Raw genomic sequence first — 15,013 nt, forward strand, 5'->3', positions numbered from 1 at the left:
AGTGAACTGCTGAGCACTTGGGATATGTTTTTGTATTGATTATCCATCAGAGGCGGGTGGTAAAAGCCTTCTCCCATGACCCTGACCTGTCTTCCTTTTGTAAAACAAATACATCCAACTTCCTTTGACCACAACAAATTGACTATAGTTAAATCCCACCGTACTGCCTCCTTTGTCAGGATTATAATGTTGGAGGCAGAGCAACAGCAAATAGGCAATGGGGGACGAGTGAGTGGAGAAACATTTCAAATGCCGATTCTTCTGTGCACTAGAGTCACTGAATGGTTTAGTGAGTATGAAAATGAGGTGAATAAAATGCTACAGCCTTTACAGTCACCAGATCTCGACCCAGCTGAACATATATGGAAGATTCTGGACCAACGTATAAGATAATGTTCTCCACTATCGTCACCAAAAGACCAAATTATATAATATAGACATAAACATTCAAATGACTGTCTATAAGCTGTATGTCCTTTTGTTATGTCTGGCTACATAGGTCTCTTTTGATCTTAGTGAGATAAAGGTTGTATATATACATGGGGCATTATCGAATATCTTGTGGAGGAATGGTGTTCATCCCTTAAAAAGAGTTCCCCAGACTTGGCAAAGAGCATTGGAGCTGTTCTTGAGGCTACTGAGACACTTCATGTTGGTTTTTCCTTTAATTTATCACCCATCTGTACTGCACTACAAAGGCTGACCGCAGTACAGTTTGGGTCAAAATAGAGTTATGGCTTAATTTAAACCTCTGGATATCTGTTCTATCCTGTGACAAAATTTCCTTGTTCTATTCTCGAGAAAATAGGGTGTAAAAATCCAACCAAAACCCAAGACAAACTGTGGCAAATGTAGTTACTGCACTCTGGATTCTAGGGATTTGGGATTCTGTAGGCCAAGGAAAATCACAGTAATCGTATTACAGTGAAAAGTGACGTAAGAATGAGGATGATGCCAACAACAAAATAACTGATAACATCACAATGACCTTAAAATAATTGATGATGGTGACGATAAGGATGTCAAATAATCTCAGTTAGGTCAAACTTGACAAACATGAATATTACAACAAAATAATACTTGAGGGTGTGTTAACATTTCCCTCTGTTACTCTTTTTAAAACAGACACAAATACAAATTGAATGTAGTAAGAAATGAAAACAGTTTCCTCATGCTGAAAAAGATAAGACACTAAAATTGTAGTGATTGCACTTTGCCCTGGCATTACGCACACAGCTATTTAAGGTAACACAGTGGGAGCTCAGTATAACTACAATTACTTTGCATTTTTTGGGGTCATAGGTCAAATCATTGGTAATGTCTTTTAAACGTAAAAATGACTTTATGAAAACCTATTTGATAAGCACATTACCACGTTCCTACCTATGACACATTTGTCTGCACAATTCAAAAAAAACTTTGAAGCTATATTTCTGTTTCAGTCTTATCGTAGTTCCTGCGGTTGGCCTGTGTGGGGCAGTGTAGTACACTTCTGTAACACTTTGCTTGCCTCATTAAGGCCATTAGGTTGTTTTTAACCTGAAACATTTTAATTACAGTTACAGATATAATCAGAGAGTTTGGATTACAGATGGAAAATCAGCATTTTTTGTATCAGTCTCTCACAATTGCGAATATAGGCTTGTTTTACTGCCATGTTTATACACAGCTGTTTAGTGTTAGTATAGCTAAAGTGGTAAGCCACCCACGACCTCATGCACCTCACTTCATCACCAATTTACTTCGTTTAAAGCCTAAACAACTTGTTCAATATGTGGCTGTCTGCTCTTTCCCCCCCAAAAAGGTTGGTGTTTTATTTTATAAAGGTGTATTAATTTTTTAGTATGCGTGACATGGGCTTTATTTCAGGAAGGTGACCCACCTCTGCTATAAAACACTTTGCACCACAGGCCACCAAGACGCCCCGTGCCGAGTACTTAATACCATTAAAACCACTCTCACGCTGACACCAGATAAATGTTGCTTAACTTCTTTTGATTCTGAAGTTTTTTAATTTTATATAAGCTTCACAAATGACTGCTTTTAACATTAATTTTCACATTTTTTCATGCATGTAATAGTGACTGAACACGCAACAAGCTTTCTTTCAGATTTTAAAAGCAAGAACTGAAGTACTGTTTTCTGTTTTACACCTCAACTCACCTGCTTTTTTCATATTGATTCATACATGTTTTGTTACCCAAATTTGTTCCTTCTTTCCTGTTCTTGCTCTCAAGCACCACAACAGCCCCTCCCACCCCCACCCACCGCCCCACCCATTCCCTGAAAGCTGCCAGCAGTCCCTCCATCTCCTTCCATTTCCCTGAAACATTTATGACAGCTGATGTTTAAATCAGGAGTTGGTCACAGTGTTCCCTGTTATAATGGGAAAGACCAGGCCAGTGACTCTCCCCTGGTTTGTTACAAGTGCACGCACACACACGTGTATGTTTATTTACTCACATACACACAAATAGAGCCTCACATACATAAAATGAGACAAAGCGAGACAGAGGTAAAGACAGACAAACCAATCTGGTCTGAATACACTCAAAGAAAATAAGCAATCAGTAAGAAAAGTCCTGAAACATTGAGGTCAAGTTATTCATCTTTCAGGCTTTATCATAAAATATCTATCATCATTAATTTTTCATGTGGATGCACGGCTGGTCAAGCAACATCGACGGCTTTTGTTTGTGTGACTTTAAGTGTAAAAGAGATGGTTGAGGCTGGTGAAAAAACACGCCGTGTCCTACCGTGTTAGTCAGAAGTGTTCAGTCTAAGTTTGAGCTTGTTTTGAAATAGTGTTTATGACGTTGATGTGTGTGGCTCCATGACTGTGTGCGTTTGTTTTTGCCTGCGGCCCAGCCCTGCTTTGTCTCCCGGCCTTTTTAGTGGTTTGGTTTGGTGCTATTTTGACGGGAGGGGCAGGAGGGGGGAGGTGGAGAGGGTCGCATCATGTGAGGTTTATTAACACACGTCTGGCACTAGAGTCACAATGGTGCTCTAAAGAAAAATCTCTGTGTGTGTGTGTGTGTGTGTGTGTGTGTGTGTGTGTGTGTGTGTGTGTGTGAAGGGGCTCAGCTGTATCTGCGCAATACTGCATGTTTGATTATGCGAATGGTTTGAATTTTCAAAATCTGTATGTGTCTGTGTGCCGCCTGATTAAATTAAGGCAGTGCCCTGTGGGTGCATGTATGTGTGTGTGTGTGTGTGTGTTTGTGTGTGTGTGACAATTACAGTAGATGAATTAATGTGGCGCCTCTGTAAATGAGAGGGGGTGTAAACTGTCAGGGCTGGCCCTCGGTTACACACCCCTGGAAAGTCTCCAGTTACTGTTCTTGTGCAGACAGACTGACAAAGACTCAGAGTACAGACACACGTCTGCACACACATACAGTTCACACACTGTGTTTACGTCTCGCATTATTTGCATAAATCAGTTTATTTAGGTCACTGAAGAGAAAAGGGCCCAGATATGCACAATATCTTTTTATGGCACATCTGTAAAGTCTGACTCGGATAAAATAACAGAATCACCTTAAAATGCAGTAAAGTACAGTACAATACCCTGCAGTAAATACCAGTTTGGTGAAACCCACAATATTCAGAGTGACATGATAAGAGTTTTCCATTGCTGCTCATATAATTTTTTCAAGTGTTTGCAGCTGACCAGCAATTTAAGCCAATAATGACAATTTTAGCAGGTAGTGTGTGCCAAGACTGTCATCTGATCTGAGCATATTAGCATGCTAACATTAGCACCACAGTGGGGACTGCCCATCGTTGCGATGGCTCAAATTTCCGAAGCCCTATTAGTTAAAAAAATGTGCCACTGGAGCCAAAGCCCATTTCTCTGACAGCCCGTTATTCCAAAAACAAATGCCCATTGCTCCAGAGTCCCGTTTCTCAAAAAATACACCCTCCCTGCAGTGAGACCACCTAAGTGACAGAAAAAAAATGTTCACGCTGGATGTGTCTGTAAACTGCAGATGTGTTACATTTGTCAACAACGCTGTGCTGAAGGTGTGGTTAAGTTTAGGCACAAAAACCACTTGATTATGGTGAGGAAAAATTGTGTTTTGGCGTAAAACACCCATGTTTGGTGGCACAAAAGTTGCTGGAAAAGCAGGGACAAGTTGGTAAAAAAACCCACCAGAGTTCAGCAGCTCAAATGCTGCTGGGAAACGCTGCAAAGGGTTGCTAAAAAACCCCAGGATCAGCGGCTAAAACCTTGCTGGGAAACACAGCGAAGTGTTGGTAAAAACACCCACGATCGGTAGCTCAAATGACACTGGGGAAACATCACGAAGGGTCAATAAAACACTAAGGGTTATTGGCTCAAATGCCGTTCTGCAATGCTGCAAAGGGTCGGTTAAACCATTTACAGATTTTGGTCCAGTGGAACATTTTTAAGACTAGCAGGGCTTCAGAATTTTGGGTCATTGGAGCGTCAACATCATGATGGCCTTGAGGAAAAGTCAGGTTCATTGAAGTCAGTAGGCTTCATCCTCTGAGGACCATGAATACCAGTAACAAATGTTGTGGCAATCAGTCTGCTGAATTAAATATTGATATATATTATATTTTTATTTTGGATAAGTGGATTCTTTGACCTGCTGATGGCACCAGAGAAAGACTCAGAGGATCACCAACATCAGTAGGATTCATCCTCTGGGCACCATAGTTATCTTTGCCACATTTACCATATCCAGTAGTTGTTGAAGTATTTCAATCTGGACTAAAAAAGGCGGACCGAATGACTGACATCACCATTCTTGAAGCCTCAAGTTAGAACTGCTGACTATATGCAAGCACACTTTGCTAATTGGTTTTCAACTTTAAATGGCACATTGTCTAACTGCCTTTTGTAATTATGATTTACAGTACAGTGGTCGCTGCCCGCTGCGTCAGTCATAAAACACTGAAAAAATATATAATGCTGTAAAGAGAAAAGTCTCAAAAAAAGAGGACCAGTGGTCACAAGCTCACCACCTGCATCACTACCTGAAAGACACCTTATTGAATCTTAGCTTCACAAACGGCAGCCTCGAAAATAGCGCCTTTTGAGAGTCTCAGAAAAAAAGCTCTGATATTTACTGAAGGACTTTGTTATTCTCAGGTGCTTCTTTTATTTTGTCCACCCTCTTCAAGGTCAGCATGCTCATGCCACTAAGCTGTACACAAGGCAGAGAATGAGGACACATTGATCTCTGTAAGACAGTATTACACACTGCTTTATTCACACTGAGGATGTGTCTAGTTGCTGCAGCAACACAATTTTTGTAAGCCTAAGTCATTTTAATGCGATTAAAGCAGGACAGCTGATTTTTAATTGCGCTATTTCACACCTAAATTCATATTTTTCTGTACGTCGGCACGGACAAATTCGCAGCGTTTCCTACCAGGCCCCTTCTCCAGCTGCATCATTATCGCAGGCTGATGTTTCAAACGTCCTTTGAAACACATATCTGGTGGTTCGATACGGATTAAGCAGTCGGTGAATGGGGTCCACTCTGTGAAAACACACTGATGACAATCAGGCACACACACACAGATCATTAGCTGTACCCCACTAACCCCCAACGGAGCTCGGCCTTTGTTTTTAGACACGCACGTGTGCACACATAGACACGCATAAAGATATGTGTGCACGTATAATCTTGATCTGCCCACGGTGTGTCTCTTTTCATCTCTCACACACATGCACACATTTTACTCTCACACACTCTCTCACCGTCTGTGTTCGCTCTCTTTCTATCTCTGTGTGTCTCTCTCACACTCGCACACACACACACTCCTTTCATTAGTGGGACGCTTGCAGGCACATGCTGGGATTCTCCATTGTGCTCCCTATCAGCCTGCGGGATGGGGCTCACTAATTAATATTTAACTGAAGACCGCCTCCAAGCAGGGGAGGAGATGTGGAGATAGAGGTGTGGAAGGAGGGGAAGGCGGAGGGATGGCCATGGAGGAGAAGGGAAGGACATAGGAGAGAAGGGAGGGAAAGGCAGAGATCAGAGAGAGAAGGAGGCTGGAAGGAGGAGGTTAGGCTAGTGATGAGAGGTCGGGATAAGGAGGGGGAGAGAGATGAGGGGAGGAGCGCGGTGATAAGAAAGGTTGGAGAAAGGTTGGATTCGATAGAGCATAGACGGAGGGAGTTTGGGGAATGCTGAAAAGAAAACAGGTTCAATAAATGGAAAACAGTAAAAGTAAAAAAGGAAAAGAGAAAGAAATTGAAGAAAATGGTGGAAGGAACACCTGCACAGACGTTCTCTGACAGACGCACTTGTTGTGAATGCAGAGAATGAAAGGAAGCTAGATAAAAGGATTTAAAGTGAAGCAGCAGTGGTAAGGATGAAGCAAGGCAAGAAAAAGAACAAGACAGACGATTCGGGGTAATGAAGTGTACAAGGCACTAACGTAAGAATGAGACTCTCTTTAGTCTTCCCAAAGGCACAAAATGGGGCGAAGTCACAACCATTTTTCTTTCAACCTGTGTCTGCGAAGCGTTCAGTCTATTTCATTAAAACATCTTAAATGAAATGGAGCAGCAAAGGCCGGGGCTAAATACTCACATTTATCTCCACAATGAGAAATGTAACAATACAGTTTCTAATACATTGGTGCATGATCTTTGCTTTCTTATAGTGACTCATATCTGATATGTTTGTCTTGATGAACTGCAGTATGATTATATATAAAAATATGAACTAACGGACTGTTCTATTGGTTGCACTTGTGGATAATTGTCATTGGTTATCTCTGCCAGGCGTAAACCTGCAGGGGATCACGTGTTTAGTTGTGTGTGTACACGACTGCATGAGTGTGTGTGTGGTGCTTATCTCACAAACTACTGGACCCATCAGCCTAATATTTCAGGTGCACATATATGACTGCTTAAGGATGTCTCATGGTTGCTGTGATTCACAATTGACCCTTTGCTAAGTCCCGCCCCTGGATGCAGACTAACCAATCATAACATAGCTTTGGGTCGACAACAACACAGCTGTGCTTCACTGACTGTAATGCAGTTGTTACAGATTTCCTTCATTTTCAGGCTGGTTTTGTGGATTTGGAGCTAAATGTTGTGCCTGGGACACATCGTGTATTAATGATATTCGTTACCTGGAGAGGTTAGAAAAAGATATAAGTTTCTTCCCTGTTCCAAAACCAAAATCAAACCCTGAAAAATGTAGGGTTAGCTAGCTAGCTACTGAAGATATAGCCTACTGAATGTATACACATGCTGCTTTTGCTTTTTAATGATTATAACTGAAAAAAAAGACCGACCCTGCTGTACAGGAACCAGTGAAGGGAAGCAGGGAAACTTTGCTGATATTCAACCAGTTCTGTGTCATCACATTGTGCATTGTGCATATTTTTGTTATCGTTGCTGCTATCTTGACTGTAAGGGAACTGGGAGGGACTATTCCACTGCACGAAGCTGCGCCATCTAGCAGCTTCAACCTGGTTCTGTTCTGTCTGACACATGGCGTTATACCACAGTGAGTGTTTCAGAAGTGTTTCAAGGGTTTTGTCTGCCAAATTCAGATTTCCCTTGATATTTGGGCTTTTACCATCAGTCAGTGTCTGTTCTAGTTGTGTTTATTGTTGTTATCTCCAACTTTCTTGTGCTGTAGCCTACAGACAAAGTTAATACTAGCTTTGTGGGTGTGTTTTACTTTTTTAAAAATACATTCAGCCTTATAATTATATCATATCTTCTGAAATGTGCTATGGCACGTCTGCCGAAATTACAAGAATTGTCTGGAGTGGCTGTGATCAGCTCGGACAGCCTGGCAGAAATCTGCACTCTACCAGTTTTAGCTAATGTATTCTCAGTGAAATTATGTGGGATTCAGACAAATGGAAGTAGTGAATCGACCATATTTAGGTCTGTAAGAAATTCATGATATCAGCATTTCAATATCTTCAGACACTTGTCAGTTTAATTCAAGCCATAGTTCTTCTTAGTTGCTGAAGAAAAGTAAGTAAAAAGAGCAAGTCTCTGATGCACCAGGACTTCTACCCTAGAGGGTTATATCATAGTGCGGAGCACAGTATATTTTCCTCTGTATCAAACATTTCCACAGAACACGGTATGACTCAGTTGCAGTGAATCTGTTGCTTTAATGTCACAGCTCCCCACAGCAGCCATTTGATATCTGTTTGACTCGACTTTATTCATCTGAGGATGCAGACTGACATGGAAACACGAGCTCGAGCGCTCAGAATGTATTTTGCCTCCAAACAGTGAGAGGATGTGCTCCTCTTGGCACGATTCTCTTCACTTGTGCAAAAAAAAGAGACTTGTTTAAAAGGACAGGGATATGTGATATAAAAAGTATGTTTTATAAAAACAGCTTTTAGCTAATGGACCTGACAGTGCAATACATTTTCATTATGACCTGAATTACACCCCCAACACTGCCAATTCTAAAGCTAATCTCATCTACCCAACCATATATGCTTTAAACTCTGCATCCATCATGTTGTCACATCTGTTTCCCACAGCATGCATTTTAGGTAGCGCATGTGTGGCACAGCAGCCAGATGCAGCACGCTGTATGTTGTGATTGTTTTGGCACGGTATTACAGAGGATTGAGGGAAGGAAAGCACAGGGCCCCTCTTATGAGATTATTTGTGTCCCCGCTGTGTAATCTGTCTAATCCAGCGCTGGATGGTTTGAGATTACATTAAGAGGAGTCGCTGCAGTTAATGAATCCACCCTGTGTCTTGTAGCTCCTTATCTATCGGCCTTTTCTCTTCTGCCTGTGACCCACTAGCATGCATTCAAGAAGAAGATTAGCAGCATGATTACTGGCATCATCTGATGCCGTATGTGTCTTTGAGGTCACTCTCTGCACCGCACAGACAAAGTAAGAAAAGGAAGCATATACAGTGTGTCTGGTCACCTGGTATGTTCTCTCCTTCTCTGGCTGTGTCTCTCTCTTGCATTACGCTTCCCCTGCAGTGGTGCAGACCCAACTAAATGCAGTGTCAGAATTTTGGATGCTGTCAAGTGCTCTCGCAGTGTTGCCATGGTGAGGCGTCCTCAATGATGTCACTCACTCAGGCCTCTGGAGACAGAGCCCCACCCCTCCTGACATCTCCCTGCCGGTATGTGTTCCTGTGTTTGTGTGTAGATGTGTGTGTGTGTGTGTGTGTGTGTGTGTGTGTGAAATGGGCCGGTGAAAATCACACCGTGTTATCCTTGAAACACCTGCCTGTGTGTTTCAGCCTATAATGAGCTGTCTAGCTGCAGTCTGCATGGCTTTTTAGAGACACATCATTATATTCTGCTGCACACACAGACACACAAGCACACATACACACATTCTCTTGCTCTCTCTCTCTCTTTCACACACACACACACACACACACACACATGCAGAAGGAAAACATTTCTATCAACACTATTTCACAGGAACCAAAAGCTCTGTAGCTCCTGCTATCCCTAGTATTGGTGTGCGTGCGTGTGTCGATATGTAGGTGGAATAAAAGGTGTGAATTTGCATTCAAGCATGTGCCTCTGTGTGTGTGTGTGTGTGTGTGTGTGTATGGTAGGGTGGGGGGCACCCCTGCTGGGTTTCTTTCATGGCAAAAGAAAGGTTAGATTCCTTTGGGAGCCTGCACTTCTCCTCCTTCCTCTCCTTCTACCCACATCTTCTTCATTCATCAGCTCATCTTTTCTTCCCCTCTTCCCATCTTTTTTCACTTTCTCCTTGTTTTACTCCCCCCCCCCCAACCAAGTGTGAGCATTGTCTCAGCAGTGAAGCTGGGGTCGTCGGGTGGCTGGGTGGGTGGTGTTTTGTGCCTGCAATTCGACAGCACTCCTCTCCGCTTGTGCCTGCTAGCATATACCCCCCCTCTGCCTGCCTCCCTCCTTCCCTCCCTCCATCCATCCATCCCTCCCACCCTCTCTCTCTCTCTGGTCCGCCCTCCCCCCACCCACACTCCTTTCATCAGCAAGCAATGAGGTAATCCCTAGCAGCCTCGTGAAGTGCAGCAAGTGCAGTGAGAGGGAGAGAAGCGAGAGCAGAAGCGACAGAAGCCGGTGTGGGGCAGAAGCAGCCGAGATGTCAGGAGCTGCAGTATCTGTAGCTGTTATCAGTACCAGCTGTTAGCAGCTCGCTCGTAGCTTGTAGCTGATGTGGTTACCAGCAGCTGCTTGCAAGCTGTAGCTGTTTGGTGCTAGCTGTTTAGCTTGTAGCCTGGTTTTGTACTGGTGGCACTATGTTGAGGGGCTGTTAGCCAGGCTGAGAGGCAGGCAGGCAGGCAGGCAGGCAGGCAGGAGAGGAGGCTGGCAGGGGTGGGACAAGCTTAGCCCAGGGGCTGGGGTTGAGATCGGACACCCTGGGTGGGGAGTAGAGATAAAGAAGAGGACAGGAGACAGGGGAAGAGAAGAAGAGGGAGAGGTGAAGTAAAAAGGAGCGAAGGGGGAAAGGTTTGAGGAAAGGTAGCAGAGGAAGGTGTGCACCCACCATGACGGAGAGGTGTAGTCTGTGGAGTGCCCTGTCGGCTGCAGCATGCTGCTTTTACCGGGGGTCTTTCATGCAGGTGCAGGTGAGTGAGCATCTATGTGTGTTTCTGTTTGTTTGCATGTGTTGTGATGGAGAAACAGAGAGGCATGGCTTCCTGGTGTGTAACAAACTCCTCGCAGTCCGTGATATGTCACCACCAGGCATATGTGTGTCCTGATTTCATCCAAGTTTCCTTACATTTGGCACATTTGTCTATGCACGTGTGTGTGTGTGTTTGTGCTTGTGTGTATTCGCGGGAGGTGTGCTCACTGTTGGCTCCTCTCCTGTCCCGGCAGCCGGTAATGTCAGCCTGCCTGGGAGCTGGCAGACTGATGATATCATAGATGCTGTACAGTACTTGGGTGTCAGATGGACTGTGAGAAATCACAGTGAGGGGAGAGATAGAGGGAAATGGATGAAAGGGGGGAGAGGGGAGAGGGACAGAGAGAAAAAGAGAATATTTGTGATTTGTGTGTTTGTGTATGAGAGGAGGGGAAGGTGTGTGAAGGGTACAGTAGACTGAAGCATATCAGTTTTACTTTGGTCTAATTCTGGCTTCACGCCCGAAACCTAATATCTGACCTTATTCCCGAGACAAAATTACACCCACGGTATATTTTGCATGTGTATACAGTGTGTTTCTGTGTCTGTCATGCTTGATATTTGATGCTCTTTGGCAAAAAGCTTGCTTTCAAAATGTCAACTTTTCAGGGACCAAGAAATTCAAGGGATCACGACGCTTCTCTGTTTGTTTTCTCTGGCAGGATTTGCAAAGACCAAAGGTTGTAGAATATTACCAAACATGAGACTCTTCAGAGTGGGAGGATTTTAAACGATAGCAGTGACAAAATAGAGAATTCTTAAAGAGAATTGGTTAATAGATGAGATAATAGGAAATAGTAGACTGTGGGGAATTAAACAATGTTATTGCCCGGGGTTATGAATGTGTGCTGGACTGAAGTGGTTGTAGTAGAACATGTAGGAGCTTCTCTTCTCTTCTCTTCTCTTCTCTTCTCTTCTCTTCTCTTCTCTTCTCTTCTCGCTGCCACGTTGTTTGCAGCCGACTGTGTTGCTATAATTATGGCTTTACTTTAAACGGGCAAGCCACAGAGTTGTGTTTGTGTGTGCGGTTGAAGTGTGTTTCAGGGCGGTAATCCTCATGTTGGGTGTTGGCGTGTCCCACCTTGTCCCTGGCAGCAGGACATTTCGTCAGTGTGACAACTAGCTGAGACAGTCATGCTGGATTACTTTGGCTGTTTTGTTCTAAAAACAAATGTCGGAGAGACAGAGAGGGATTCTTGGCTTGTTTCTTTCTAGGATTTGGAAGCATCTGCTTTTATTTAGAGTGAAGTGTTTCAGAGTAATGAAGTTATTTTAATTGAATCTGTCATAGAGTTCCTGTGAAGTGGTGGTGTTGTGGTAGGTGTGTGTGTGTGTGTGTGTGTGTGTGTGTGTGTGTGTGTGTGTGTGAGCGGGGGGTAAATTAATTAGCAGTCGCTGAATGGGTAGAGTTAAGTGGGAGCCTTTCTGTTGTAAAAAAAGAAAAGCAGAAGACTTAATATCCCTATAACTTGTATTTGTTTACAAACAGTGTGATTTTGTCTGTCGACCAATATTGATCCCCCAGTCCATTCCAATTAAACATAGCTTGTCAAGCACAATGCTGTGTGTCATGAAACCCAAACGGTGTCGGCTACCCAGAGAAGTGATGCTTTAATCATTACTTGTTCGGCGCATTCGATGTCATGTTGATGCTTTTTCTTTGCCTCCAGGGGGTAAACATTTGTTATGATGTTCACACTTTTCTCTTAGACACCTCCAACTTGTGACTGAATCTTCTTTTATCTGACGACGTAAAGATTACTCACCGTCTGGATGGTGTGTGAAATTCGGAACACTCAGGGGAACCAATGATGTCGATCTTGATCTTCTTATCAGTTTTTCTACCCCCCTAAAAAAAAGCACAGAAAAAGCCCACCACTAATGACTGCAGATTCTCTCATTCACGCAGGCTGTTGCTTAATGAGTGTTCATTAGTGGTCAGTAACCAAAGCGGGAGAAACTGCTCCCACTACAGATGATTTTAACCATTATATTTTCTCTTTTCAAACTGTTGATACTTCATAGGGAAGTTTTAAAGGCATAATTGCAGCCAACAAGGGTTAAATACTATAAAAAAGTAGGTGTGGATTTCAGGGGGCAGACATTAGCCCCAATAAAACAATGAAAGTAGACTTTTATTTTGATGAAATCGATGACATGTCAACTATAAATTGATCCAGAAAAGGCAGAAAATGCCGCATTAATATCCACCAGAATGCGGGAAATTAAGTGTACGATGTTCCCCAATCCCCCTGTTCCATATGTGTCCCACACAATGTTGAAATAAAGCCCACACCTTCGCCATAAATCAAGTTGTTTTTAAAATGAATTTATGAATTGATTAACAACACTGCGCTGTCACACACAGCGACAGTGGACAGCTCATCAGCTGTATCAGTGGAGAGAGATTACACTTGATCCCCTGGTCTAGACTGCAGTATGCTAACTATGGACACACACACACACACACACACACACACACATACAGCTTAACCATTGTGTCTGCATTATACCCAGTGCTTCCAGCGCATCGATGAAACTGGGACAATGTAACTGTCCGCTGAACTCCCGCGGCGATAAAACCCCCAGTGAGTCCCCAGAAAAAATAACACACACACACACACACACACACACACACACACGGACAAATACATTAACAGATGCATGGACACACAAATACACAGAGCTGCCCCCTCTGCTTAGATTGTTTTTGAAGTTAATCCTTTCTTTTCTGCAAGCCACTTTCTCTCTCCTTCCTCTCTCTGCCACTCCACTCTGTAGCCTCGGTCCCCGCTGACCTGACCAGCATGTGGCAGCCGTCATGCCAGCCAGCAGCCGGTCCCTCTGTCCTTTAGCGTTCCTGCAACCCGACTGTATCTGGAACACTGCTGTCGACCTCCAACCTCGCAACATGGCACCTCTCTGCCATGCAGTCCTGTGCACTGTTAACCAAGTTTCTGTTTGTGCAGACAGATTCTCAGCGACTCAGCGACTCAACTCCTCGTGATATTTATTCTGCATACTGTGGAATAATAAAATGCTGTAATATGACAATACAGTATAATGTGAGGCTGATTCTTACAGAAAACACATTTTAAAGAGAGGAGTAGATTTGATGTTCACCTTGAGTGTATGTCCCTGTGCACCCAGACACTGTTGTGTTTCCCGCTGCAACAACATCCTGATCACCGTAGTTTACAGTAAGCGAAGGACTTGTGAAGAGCAAAGCTCAGAGGACCTTCTAAAATGTGAAGAGACGAATGGGGCTCAAATGCAAATGAGCGGCCAATTATGCACCAGAATGAATACACAGGGTGTTGGCATTGCAAATTCAACTGCTAAAAATCTGATTTTTACCAGATAAATTCACACATTTTTTTTAAAAATAAAAAGTGAAAATATTCAGCTGTAGTGATATTAACAAGTCAGAGCATCACAGAGCTTCATTTATTTCATGCAGCAGGACGATTTTTGTCAAGAAATCCTGCAACAAATATGTCATACATATTAAAGTGGCAAGCTTTATTGCATTGATGTCCCTTCTGTAAGTCTCGTCTATGATTTATTCCCAAGAGAAGGTCACAGTTTAATATCTGAAATTGAATTGGTACTGCCAGCTGTATGTCCTTTCTATAGAGCCTCCTCTACATAGTGTATCTCTACACACAGCACAGTCTGTACTTTGATGTTATTAGTTTTACAGTAACAAAAATAACTGTCTCATACATCTTTGCTTCCTGCAAGTTACATCTACTTTCAGTAATGTCTAATGCTTTTTGGACTTTCCTCCAAAAGATGTTCATAAATTAAATGAGAGCTTGGGCAATTTAGGTCCAGTCAGTCAGTCACAGCAGGTTAACCAGCAATCACCTCGTCGGTCAGCTCCCCAGGGGTCCCTGCAGTTTGTATTAGCTTTACCCATCACCCCACTCTCTGTCTAGTCAGTGCTAAGCTAGCTGTAGAAGATATGGCCCCTGCTAATGCCTTTATGTGTCTGTGTGTGTGTATGTGTGTGTGTATCTGTCCGTCCAAGCCAGAAAGAGAGCCCAAGCCAATTGGTATGTTTTAGTATTGAAATATTCACCATGTAATCCCCTCTTCTCCACTCCTCCTATCTCTCTCTCCCTCTCGCCCTCCTCCCCAAAGCTTTTCACCACAAATCCTCTTTTGGCGTGCCTGCCTGTCACACCCTCAGGCTCATAGTGTGAAGGGCAGCTGTGTGTGTGTGTGCATCTCTGTGTGTGTGTGAGTGTGTGTTTAAATTGCCTTGTTTCCACAGTCCATATCCTCATTAGAGCACTGTGATGTTTTTGGCAGTAATGAGGAAGAAGCCTGCGTGTGTGTTTGTGTCAGCTATGTATGTGTGTTTCCCATGTGTGTGTGA

General features: G+C 43.3%; 1 protein-coding gene across 1 annotated transcript in view; it reads left to right on the forward strand.

The window, feature by feature from the left end:
- The window catches only part of sh2d3ca (SH2 domain containing 3Ca), a 72,700-nt gene that overhangs the window by 10,276 nt on the left and 47,411 nt on the right, over positions 1 to 15,013 (forward strand). The gene's annotated exons all lie outside the window — the stretch shown is intronic.

Source organism: Epinephelus fuscoguttatus, linkage group LG18, assembly GCF_011397635.1.
Source record: "Epinephelus fuscoguttatus linkage group LG18, E.fuscoguttatus.final_Chr_v1".
Classification (NCBI taxonomy): Eukaryota; Metazoa; Chordata; class Actinopteri; order Perciformes; family Serranidae; genus Epinephelus; species Epinephelus fuscoguttatus.